General features: G+C 34.3%; 1 long non-coding RNA gene across 1 annotated transcript in view; it reads left to right on the forward strand.

Annotated features, from left to right (window-relative positions):
- Positions 1–12367, forward strand: part of LOC117172725 — a 43516-nt gene extending 31149 nt beyond the window's left edge. The window contains exons 2-3 of the long non-coding RNA XR_004467054.1: positions 11995–12168; positions 12280–12367. This is a non-coding gene — a long non-coding RNA (uncharacterized LOC117172725). The remainder of the gene's footprint in view (positions 1–11994; positions 12169–12279) is intronic.
- The last annotated feature ends 311 nt before the right edge of the window (positions 12368–12678 follow it).

Genomic DNA, 12678 nt, shown 5'->3' on the forward strand with positions numbered 1-12678 from the left:
TGAAAGAGGGAACTCTTCTTAATATTTTGACACCAAAATCATGTCGATACACCTTACCGACTGCGAGTAAAGCCACCCACGCTTTAACTTGACAGACTGTAAGTCTGGCAATAAAATTACAGTTAGCGCAATCAAAACTCGAAACGTTTTGTACAGCATGATCGGTTTCCTTATTATTACTCCGTGCTTCCCAGGAAATCCACAAACTGACTCATACACTCAAAATATCGGTCACTTTTTCAATTCTATTATCTTTGTCACTCAAACTCTCACTCAAACATACTTCCTACATACTCCGTCTATTAACTCACCTTAAATCTCACTGCAATTTATCAAATTCAGCAACACACAATCACTACTATAATCATCGAAGGATTTGAAAATTTGAGAGAATGTTAAAAGATTCCAAGGAATTATTAATTGACTATAGTAATTTAATATGAGATTTTAAAGGATTTGATATATCTTAGGACATTTTGATAGATTCCAAGGAATTTTCAATTGATTTGAATAATTTAGTATATGATTTTAAAGAATTTGAAATATTTTAGGGTATTTTAAAAATTTCAATGAATTTTTAAGAGCTTTGCAAATTTTCAAGAGATTTTAAGGGATTTTAAATATTTTAGGATGGTTTAAAACATTCCAAGGAATTTTCAATTAATTTCAATAATTTAAAGCGATTTCAAAGAATTTTAACCGTTTTTCATCTTTTCTGGTTGAAAGTGAAACTAATTTGTTAAAAATTTAGTTTTTTTTTTGGTCGAGGATTCATTAATTTAGTTGACAAAATTTTTTTTCTGAAAATTTAATTATTTTGTCTAAAGTTCTTTTTGTTTTTGTTTGAAAATTAATTTGTTTAATTACAAATTTAACTATTCTATTGTTCGTTGAAAAGTGATCTTTCCTATAATTGAAATATGATCCATCGAAAAAGCGTAACGTTTCAACAGCATTTATAGAAAAAGCGTCACACATACTCTACGGCAGGCCTGTCCAGAGAGGGGAGTTCGACCCAATCAAGACATGTTAGAGTTCTACCACCAGTCTCTCCACTCAGCTTCGGTTGTAGTCGGTTTCTGAAATGGAAGGGAGACATTCAGTGGTGCAGATACGTAGTATCTCGGAAGGTGTCTTAAGGCGAATGAATTTACAATAAAATGAAGTAATTTGGAATTTAAATAATTAATATATTAGCAGTAAAAGAATGCATAAGTCTTACAAAGAGTGAAAGTACATGATATTTTGTTTGAAGAAAGTTGGAAATAAATCTTCGATTATTCGCATAACCCGTTTTTGTTAGAAAAAACGCCGTGAAATTTTAAAACTAACAAGTTTATTGCATTCTTTTCAAATTACAATTCAATTAAAATTTTGTGCGACTCCGTTAAGCTAAAAATTAATTTCAATGGGGTTGAACTTGCATATTAATGCTGACACTTCATTTAACAGATATTATTTTTAACGAAGAATATATAAATACACGATTCATACATGAATTTTATTTATCGTGAATATTCATTTATCACACCACAAGGAAGAAGAAGGAACAGCAATTATAAAACAAATTAAACACAAATATGGAAATAGGTAAGTATTTGAATTAAATTTAAAATTTATAATAATTAAAAATTAACATTATTGAATTTTGTTAAATATGTCTAAAACTTAAATTTGTTTTCAAGAAATAATTATGAAGTTTTAATTTATTCGTCATATTTATTTATTTTTAGATTTTTTGAAAATAATTTTTTTAAAAAGAATTTATAAAAATAATAAATCGTCTTTCATCTTTTGGGGAATATTAATTATATTATATTATTATTTTGGCACATTCGAGAATCAATAAAATTTTATTTAGAACTATGCAAGAATAATGTTTATTTAAAAAAATTTTAATCAAAAAAATAAATTAAAAAATTTGCAAAAATTATGATAATGTAAACAATCATTTTTTAATAAATTAGTGTAGCTCATTACCTATTTGAATCTAATTGAACATACGTTGTCATAACAATTGAAGTAATTTTTAATTATTTGTAATATATTATTTCATAATTGTTTTCATATTTGAAAATAAACAAAGAATATTATTTTAAAACTTCAATGGTTCAACGACAAAACCAATATACTTTGAATTTACTACATTCTTTAAAACTGATTATACATAAGAAGAAATTCTTTTTTAAACATTTTTGGTAAATTAAAAAAACAATGGAAGAGAATACAAAAATATTGTATGCATATTTTAAAATTATTAACTTCTAAGAATAGAAAAGTAAAATATTTTAAATTGGTAATTTAGAATCATTTAATATTTTTTTTAACATATCAACGGTAAGAATGATAAAAGCCGCTTTTCCTCAAAAGAACTGATTCCTCGTATTAATAATTTGGTGGCCCTCAAACGGGGCGGTTGTTTTATAAAGTGCGACTTTGATCACCGCCAGTCTCCCCTTAATTAGGTCTTCGGGGTAAAAGGCTTGGGGTAAGAGGCAGGTTCCTTATACCCTGGGGAACGTTTTGTTAACTACGTGGTGGCTGTAGATACATTCTACGCCCCTTGGCTTGTAGGAAGAATTTCCACGGGTTAGTCTTATCTATTAACCACGGATATTAGGATAATTCCTGACTGCGAAAAAACTTCCAGTGGATGAAGTTCCTCTCTCGAGGGCCCCGGAAGGTTTCGCTGTTGACAAAATTATCCGGGTATTTGAATTGTATCTTCCGGATAGCCGGCTTGTAAAAGAAATCGTTCGGGCTACTCCTGTTAGTTTTCAATAGTCGTAATTGGTTAGAGGCTTCGGCGACCATGCGTTGGACGTGTCTAGTCATTTCCTTGAAGGCTACGACCTCCAGATGTTCCTTATAGATTTTTAAATCTTTTAGTGGCTGCCTCGTTGATAAATTATACCCGTCTGGAATATTCTGCGGGTTCCACATGATGACCAGGTTCTTGTCGAGAGTCAACACGGTAGCCAGGTTTTGATTTGGGGCGATAGGAATCAACGTCTTCTGGGCGAGTGACCTTCGTGTCTGAACTTTCCTCCGTCGTCGAAGGGCCCAAATCGGGCTGCTTTTGGTGCGTGGCGGTGGCTCGAAACAGCCATGTGGCGATAGCGAAATTGCTTGCTGTGTTACCTCTTGCTCCATGTATGGGGCGGTTACCACCACATCCAGGTGGTTGATCCCCTGTTCGGTTATTGACTCCGGCTGATCACCGACCGTAGTCACTGTCGACAGGACGGACTGAAGACTATCAACTCCTGTTAGCAGACGAGGACGGTTCCCGTCGTCAACCTCGGTTGATTCGACGGCGAGGGCCATCCTTGGAACCAGCACCACGCTTTCCTCTGCTTGTAATATCATCCCATCCGACATGAGACCCTACAAAGTATCATTAAAGACCCCACTGAGTTCCCCTTTCGTTTCCTCCTTTAAAAATAAAAAAAAAACAGCAAGATCAACTTTTAAATTGTTGAAATTCGGATTTTACGTTTAAATTTGCATTAGAAACTCATGGAGTAATGGCAATACTTTTTTTTGCAGCTTTGAAATTTTTAAAAAATGTCATTCACTTCTGCTGAAGGTGACTTCAAGCGCATTCATAATAGCTCAAGTAGTATGTTGCGCGCGAAGTTTAAAAATAAAATTCTCTCAGTTGCATCGCATCGTAGTTGTTTTAGGTTTGAAGTGCGTGGCGCTAGCATCCAGACAAAATTCTTAAAGCTATTGACAGAACGCTTATTAACTGCTACTAAAATAAGATGCACTTGAAGCCGCCTTCGACCCATGTAACTAACAGGTATTTTATTTTTAAAGTTTTTAACGCTGCAAGAATAAGTATTGCGATTAATCTGTGCGTTTCTAATGCAAATTTTAACGTAAAATCCGAATTTCAAAAATTTAAAAGTTGACCTTGCTGCTTTTTTTGTTGATTTTTTTTAAGAAGGAACCGCATGGGACACAGTTGAGTCTTTAAGGGTACTTCGTAGAGGCTCCTTTTGGTTCCTTTGGTCCACCAGGGTCGGGACGACATAGTGACTTCCGTGGAAGAGAACCGAAATTCCTAACTTCAAAATAGATCTTCACTTTCACATGGGACAACTTGGTTGAAGTGTGGATCAAATTCAAGTGAGGAGACGTAAATCAGCGAAGATAAGAAAATAATTCCTTCGTTAAAACAAGATTGCTCTGAAAAAATAAATTTATTTCGCAGAGATTAAGTCAAGAAAAAGAAACAATTCTTATAGAGAGGGTTTATTCAGTCCTTATAACATAAATTTAGTCACGCTTACGAATAACATGCGGCTGTACTCGAATTTATTAAAACGACTTTTATTTGCCTGAACATTTGGCAAGAGGAGTTGAAAAATGCAGAAACACACTTCCGAGGTTTAGCAAACTTTCTGATTGCAGAGTTTAAAGGTAGAAAGACATTTAAATATACCCATCAAATGTATGCAGTCATTCCTTGGCATACAAACTTCACAATTGACATTAGTAAAAAAACCCCAGCGAATACATATCCTGCGCGTACGTCGTAAGGGAAACATTGACAAAATTCGCTAGTCGCCACAAATCTTTACCGATCTGAATGAAATTTTGTTTGATTATTTAGAATACTGTCCTATTTAACATACACCTGCAGAGAAGAGGAAAATTCTATTCTGTAAATATACATAGAGAATGGTTTATCTTTTTATTCCTCATATTTCAGCCATTAGATTTTGTGGAATAGGGTTTAGTAGGTTAGGGATTTTTTGAAACTAGGCTTTGTGGAATGGGGTTTTGTAGGCTTGGGATTTGTGGGCTTGGGACTTGTGTGCTTGGGAGATTTAGGGTTGAGTTCTGTGGGCTTGGAGTTTGCGGACTTGCGGTTTGTGGTATGTTGTTGTTTGTATTAACGTAGTGTAGTTTCAGCTTAGTCATTATTAGCTGCTGTGCGTTATAGTTACAACATAAGGAATAAAAGATATATCCTTCTGTATGTATATTTACAAAAATAGAACAAAAATAATTTTCCCTACAGGTGTACGTTAAAGAGAAAATTCTTATGAATATTTACACAAAATTTCATTCTATGCGTCACAAGTGGAAAACCATTCGAGTGCGCACACGAAATTGATTCACATTTGAACTCTTCTCCAGTCGAGATTATTTTCTATGTAGTTTTATGAAAATTTATACACATCAAAATTTTAGAGGTTATTTAGATAATTGCATTACAATTTTCAGAATTGCACAATTATTTATTCTGAATCGTCATATAGTACCCTAGGATAGCTTGGAGAGAGGAGACGGTGTTTACTCAACGCTGCTCAAGAGCGTCTGTCTTTCGTTTTGACCATTCATTATTTTTTGTGCCACCAAATTTAAATTTTAGATTTTCCAAAAAATTCAAAAGTTTGTTTATACAAATCTTTATAGTGTTCAAAATGCAACTTTTGTCTCTTCTTGACTTCTTTGCACATCATGCTTTGTTGGGTTTAAATTGTTAACATTTTTGTTTGATTTAAAAAAATGTTTTAAGTGCTATAACTCCGTTCATTCTTTTATTATAAAAAAAGACGTAATGATAAATTGTTCGTTGTTTTTGAGTAATACTGATAACCGTGCATAGAATTTTGAAATATTTATAACAGTGTTCTAAAAAATTTTGAAACTGCTTTAGCTTTTCGATTTTTCATCGAAAATGACTGGCTAACGTCCTTGATCTTAATATTAAGAAACTAAAAGATTTGGTCATATGCCGATCCAATCTGTCAATTCTTTTGAAATTTATCGTATTTAGAAACTAAAAATCTACAGACACACTAACTAATGAACGAACAGACAGACTCATTAGTAGAACCTTGTTTTCGGATTCAGGGAGTCTCAAAATATGGACATTTGATAAAAATGGAGGTGGTCAAATTTTACGCAAGTCTATACTTTCTTTGTTTAGAATTTAAAAAATATTTTGTGCGAATAGAATCTTAATCTTTTTCCTTAAGGAACCCCCTTTTTTCTAACTAATTATTTAATGCGTTGCAATTGTTATTGATTAACTTGTATATATGTATTTATATTTAATCTCTCCCTTTTACAGGCTTGAGAGCCTTCGCTCCCTGTACATAAAATTTACATTCCATCCTTAATCTAAGTTATCAGCGGTTCATCTTCTAATGTTTTGCCTTACTTAAAATTAAAATTAAATAATAATAACAAAAAATAATACTAATAATTCTAGTAATGAGCGATCTTCCAGGGCTTCCGTTTGCTCTTACCATAAAAAACAAAGATTTTCCACGATTTTGAATTTAACTTTTGCTTTTTAATTTACTTTTTTATGATCAACCGTTTGGCTCTGCCCTATTTTGTATCTTTCCCTGACTTCTTCTAATTTCTTCATCCACATCACTCCCTGTCTATTATCTTCCAAAATCCACCTTACACACTCATCAAAACTCAACTACCCATCTTTCCCTCATGTGCACCTTTCTAAAACATGTGCCTATGACTCCAATTCGTATCCACATACTCTACATAGATTCTCCTGTTCATCCTCTATGTCCTGCCACTCCATAACCTCTTCTCGTATCTTACAAACCCTTCTCATCTTTTCCTTTCTTCCTCCCATTTTGAATTTCCCAAATTTTCTTTCGCCTCATTGTTCCGAATTTCGTCCAAACATGCTTGAGTTATTCTGCTTCCCTCTCTCCATTTTATCTTCTCTTTAAACCTCCAGACTTTCTTAATTTGTCTATTAACAATTTTTTCCCTTCCTAACTCTTCTCTTAACATGTATCCTGGGCAACTCCAGCTAAACCCCATTATCCACCTCAGGAATCGTTCATGTATGCCCTCTACTGTCCTATGTTCCTTCCATCCCCAGATCTCCACTCCACAATACAACACCGCCTAAACCATCGCATCGAACAATCAGACCCTCATTCTCCAATCGTCCTTGAACCTTCTTTTTTCGATGCCCCATACTTGACCCATTACTTCACTCGCATATTACACGCACATTCAATTATTTTCCTCACCTGTAGCTCGTTTCCCCCTCCTGCCTTAAACCAAAAACCTAAGTAACAGAATTACTCCACCATTTCCAGTGTTTGTTCGTTCATCTTCCAGACGTAATCTATTACGGTCTTTCGCTTTCTGAAACACATCATCTTGGTCTTCTCTATGTTCACCGTCAGATCGTTTGTTCCCACACACCCTTCAAAAATTCTCATCATTAGGTTCATCACCTTCTGAGTGTCTGCTAACAGAACTACATCGTCCGCAAAAGCTAGAGAGTATATATTGCTGTTATCCAATATTATCCCCCCTTTTCCTTTCTTCTTTAGCTTCTCTTCTAGATCTGCCAACAGCATATTAAACAGTAGGGGAATCAAAGGACACCTTTTCAGTAAAAATTTCCTTTATCCTCTCCACCAGCCTTCCTTCTATTCCCCTCTCTTTCATTGCCTGCCATATTACTTTTCTGGTTACTGAATCAAAAGCTGCTTTAAAGTCCACGAATAACGCGATTGATTTGCCTCTTTTTTTACCTAGATTTCTGTTAATCAAGTAGTTCAGTACGTGAATGTTGTCAATGGTTCCCATCCCTTCTCTAAAACCCGTCTGATTGTGTGGAATACTTTCCCTTTCCTGTATCTGACTCTCTAACCTTTTTCTTAAAATTTCTGCATTTATTTTCTAGCCAACTGGCATGAGAGTAATCCCTTTGTACTCCTTTACCTTCTTTCCCTCCCTTTCTTGACAAGTGGTATCACCAGCTCTGTCAACGACTCTTCTGGCCACCCTTCTCCATTCCATACCTTTTTGCAGATCTCCCGCAGGCCTCCCCTTACCCCTTCTCCTCCATACTTCAATGCTTCGTTCTCCATACCATCTTCTCATGTAGCCTTGTCCCTTTTAATATATTTATTGCCGCATCCACTTTTTCTCTTGTTATTCTATTCCCTACCTCCCTTTCTCCTTGTACTAATTTTATATTTTCCCCTATTATCTGATTTTGTTCTCCCCCTAACAGATCCTTGAAATAGTCTGTCCACTCACCTAATTCTATTTTTTCATTCACGCCCTTCTTTCCTCCTCTTTCTTTATTTATCAGTTACCAAACGTTACCTTCTTTGATCGCTTTTTCTACTTCTTCTTTATACTTTTCCTTTCTCCTTTGCTTTTTCCTTTCTAGCAACTTCTCATGTTACCGTTTTCTCCTATTGTACACCCCCTTCTCCATTTATTCTATTCTCCATTTTCTTACACACTCTTTTATTCTCTCTTCACTCTCCTTACATTCCTCGTCCCACCAGACTTTCTTTTCCCCTTCTCTTTCTGTTTTTGTACCTATCTCATGTCTTACCTTCTCAATCGACCCTTCCATCTTTCCATAACGAGTCTACTCCCTCCTCTTCTATAAATCTAATCTTCTCCTTCTCCATTTTTTCTCTAAACTGTTTCAGTTTATCTATCTCCCAGACGTCCATTTTCTTGTACCTGTCTTCCCCTCTTTCCTTTCTCCAACTACTTCGCTTCTGACAACCATCTTTCAGTGTAGCTATTAACGGGAAATGCTCGGACCCAATCTCATTACCCACTTTTATGAAACTTACCAAATTCCTCACTCTTTCTTCCGCCAGAATGTAGTCATCTCATGGTGAAACACTTAATATGTCTAACTTTAGGAATAAAGAAAAGGGTAATTCGCATGGAGAAACACTAATATACTTCTGACACACAATTTGTTTTATTCAAAGAAAGCCTAAGCTAAACTATTCGTACATTCAAAAATACGAGAAAAACAAAGTTTTCCACTAATTTCCTCCATCTTACGATCAATTTTAGATACAAAATAATAAAAATGAGAAGTATAAAACAAACTTTTACCTTGGTGGTAATTTTCGGAGTCAATCATATTATAGTTCAAAGAGAACGTCAAAATTTTTTAAATTCGTCGTATGTCGGTCCATTGTGTACAGTAAAATTATTGGGAAACTGTAAAAATTAAAAAAAAAAATTTCCCAAAATTCTCAAAAGAGTTTACATTTTAGCAATTAAAAATGCTATAAAACAGCTAGCAAATTGGTGTGACGTAAACAGCAAGTGAATAAATATAAGAGCAAAGAAAGTTGTAGTCTTAATTTTTTAGATTTGTCGATCACCAAAACTGAAAATGGAAATTTAATTACTAATTGGTTTAAAAAACCATCATGGTCAGGCCAATATTTGAATTACAATTCTCACCATCAATTTAGTCAAAAAATTGGATTAGTTAAAGGCTTAATTGATAAATGAATTAAACTAGGTGACATCAATTTTAGAGAAGAAAACTTAGACGAATTAAAAATTACTTTGCAAAAAAATAATTATCCGCTACCATTAATTGAAAGTATCATTGAAGAAAGAGTACATGAAATTTACAACCGCTCAATTAAAAAAAAAGAACACATTTTTCGATTTTAACAGGTGCCAGTTTTTAGTTGAAGTTTCCCATGTAAAATGCATTTGGTAAATCACTCTTTTATGTTTTGGAATAATTTTTTCGGGTTTGAGAAAATGTTACGGGGAAGTATGGGGACCTGTTGAGAATTATCCAACGAAGAATTTTATGTATCAGACATATGGGGTTGACAGCACTAACACATCCTCACGAGTACATGAAAACTACCCTTAAAACAAAAACTGTCAATTCTTCATATAAATCGACCTTATGAGTACTGTATTCTCTAGTGGAATATTTATTAACATTTGCTTTTTTATTTTTAATTGTTTAAACAAATGTAATTTGTTTAAATAATTCTTGCTTGAACATTTCTTTTTTCCCTAAAAATTACGCACTATTAGCCTAGTAGAATATTTATTAACATTAGTCAATTAATTTCCAATTATTTAAACGAATGAAATTTGTTTGAATAGTTTCGTTTCGAATTTTGTTTAAATAAAAATTATTACTGTGGGTCTAGAGGAATATTTATCAGTAATAATTAATTACTGATTATTAATTAATTTAATAATGATTTATTTATCAGTTATATTTAAGTAATAATTTGTATTAAAAATTTTTTAATTTAAGTTAATCAGATAATGTTTATAAATATGCCAATGAAGAAATATTCATAATTTTTATAAAAAAAATATTGAAACAAATTCCATTTGTTTTAACAATTGAAAATTAAAGAACTAATGTTAATAAATATTCTACTAGACCAATAGTAACAATTTTTAAGGAAAAAAGAAATTTTCGAAAACAAATGTTTGAACAAATTCCATTTGTTTAAATAATAAACAATTAATGAACAAATGTTAATAAATATTCCACTAGACTAATAGTAGTAATTTTTAGGGCGGAAAACAAATTTTCGAGAAAAAAATTATTTAAACAAATTCCATTTGTTCAAATAATCAAAAATTAATTACCCAATGATAATAAATATTACACTAGACCAATATTAATAATTTTAAGTAAAAAAATACTAGAATAATTGTTCAAAATGTCGATTTCATAAAAAATTGATATTTTTTGTTTTAAGGGTAGTTTACAGGAACTTTCGGGGTGTGTTAAGGGTGTAAAACCCATATGTCTGACAGATAAAATTCTTCATTGGATAATTCTGTACAAGCCCCTATACTTTCCCGTCACATTTGTTCAAACCCTAAAAAATCATTCTAAAAACTCAAAAAAGTGATTTTTCCCCATGCATTTTACATGGGAAACTTCAAGTCAAAACCGTCACCTGTTAAAATAAAAATAAAAAATAAAAAATTAGAGAATTTCTTTTTTGGATTTGGAATAAAATAGGGAGGGGGGGGGAGGTCGTTGCTCTCCAGCATGCAAAAAAATGTTGCCATGTATTTCTGGAGCACCCTAATGTACAAGCAATGTACAAATATCAGAATGATTAAAAAATGCGCTAAAACAGTTTGATACTAATGTCTATTATAAAAATGATCACAGATTGAAAAAATTTTTCACTAACATAAAAGACTCCGAAAAAATTGATAATATCTCTAATGTTGTCTATTCAATCAAATGTTTATTGTATGACAAATGACAGAATGAGAACCTCAAGGATCCAGTAATCTGTTCACACGATTTCACTCAGAATTTTCCAAGAGGCAATTCTGAGTGAAGGTCTAACGTGGCAGATTGAGGATTCTTGAGATTCAGACGACGAGTTTGCCTACCCCTTATAAACTCATTAACATTTTTTGGGCACATCTGCCGTGTGGCTGCGTAGCCTTAATGGCCCGGAAGCTCCCCAGTATCGGAAAATCACGAGCCTGTCGTCTTGTTTTTGTTCCGCACGAAAACATCTCGACAGGCTTCGAACAGGTACGTCAGTGCCTCTCTCAATCAATCTCTTTTCCTTTCCATCTTTCTTCTCGCTTTTTCCTCACTTCTTTTCTTTCTCTAGCGCACTGGCGGAACCGGGGAGCTCAACCGGCAACTCGAAATGTACGGCGGTAGAAAACTTGTAGAAAGTATGTTAAATATAAATAAACGAAATAAAACTACCCAGCCTATAACTCGGGGTCGCCGTTTGTTAACTTGGACCCGACGAATAATTACGGCCCTCCTTCTTTCTTTTTATTACGGAAAATAATCAAGGAATTTAATGAGCGAACAACCGGTTCGGTTAGGTTTAAAATAGCTGTAAGAATAAAATAAAAGAACGTAGTTCTATTTAAAATTGGCAATGGAATTTTAGGGTAAATTTTCCAATTAAATTAACCTTAGATTTTAAGGAAATCGAAGAATAAAGTAAATCGGAATAGAGGGGCCATTGAAGTTTCATTTTCAATTAATTTTTCTTATAAAAATTATTAAATAAACGATGAATTACGCGAAAACTCCAACGTCCGCTCTATTCGTCGTAGCTCCATTATTCTTTGTGAATAATGAAACTACGATAAACCGTAGGTGACTATTGAAATTTGATATTTTTAAAGTAATTATTTCTATTTTTAATTATAATTTAAAGTTGTAAATTTTAGGAATTTTCGGTATCGAAGCGTGAACACCGACGCATGGCGTTCGAGGCAGCGTTCCCCCACTTCTGGCTGCGACTCCGTTGTCGGTCTCGCAGACAATCAGCGGGCCCGCCGCCGCTCCTACTGCTCTCGGCCAGCTTCACGCACGGTCACCGGGAGAGAGACTAGATTCAGTAAGTAAGTCGTACGATTTTTCTCGGAGACAGATCCGCTGTGCCTCCGATGCAAACGCAAAGAAAAATAAAGTCAAATTTCTACCAAGGCAACTCAACCTCTTTTCATTTTCAGATAGAGAACTCCTTTCCTGTAATATTCGTCAACTATTCAGCAGAGGTGTCGGGATTTCAGCGTCTTCATCGTGTCCGTGGAATTACTGTGTTTCGCTCGTGTTTAGACGTGATAGTTAGTTCGACTTGGTGTTCATTGGTGCCAGCGTTTCCCTGACAGTGCCAGATTTTGTAGGGTTAGGACGGGTTTATTGGTTTCAGAGGGAAACCTCTACGGTGCCAGCTCCCATGTGTAGGGTTTGTGCAGTGAGGGTTCGCTGGTGTTAGAGGATAGCCTCTACGGTGCCAGATCCCGTTTCTCTTCCGCATTCGGAGCCCGTAGCGTGTACGGGTAGTGATCGTTATCGTCGTTAACACCTTTGATGACACGGAACGACCATGAATCACGTCCTAATCGCCG

Source organism: Belonocnema kinseyi, chromosome 1 (assembly GCF_010883055.1).
Source record: "Belonocnema kinseyi isolate 2016_QV_RU_SX_M_011 chromosome 1, B_treatae_v1, whole genome shotgun sequence".
Taxonomy (NCBI): Eukaryota; Metazoa; Arthropoda; class Insecta; order Hymenoptera; family Cynipidae; genus Belonocnema; species Belonocnema kinseyi.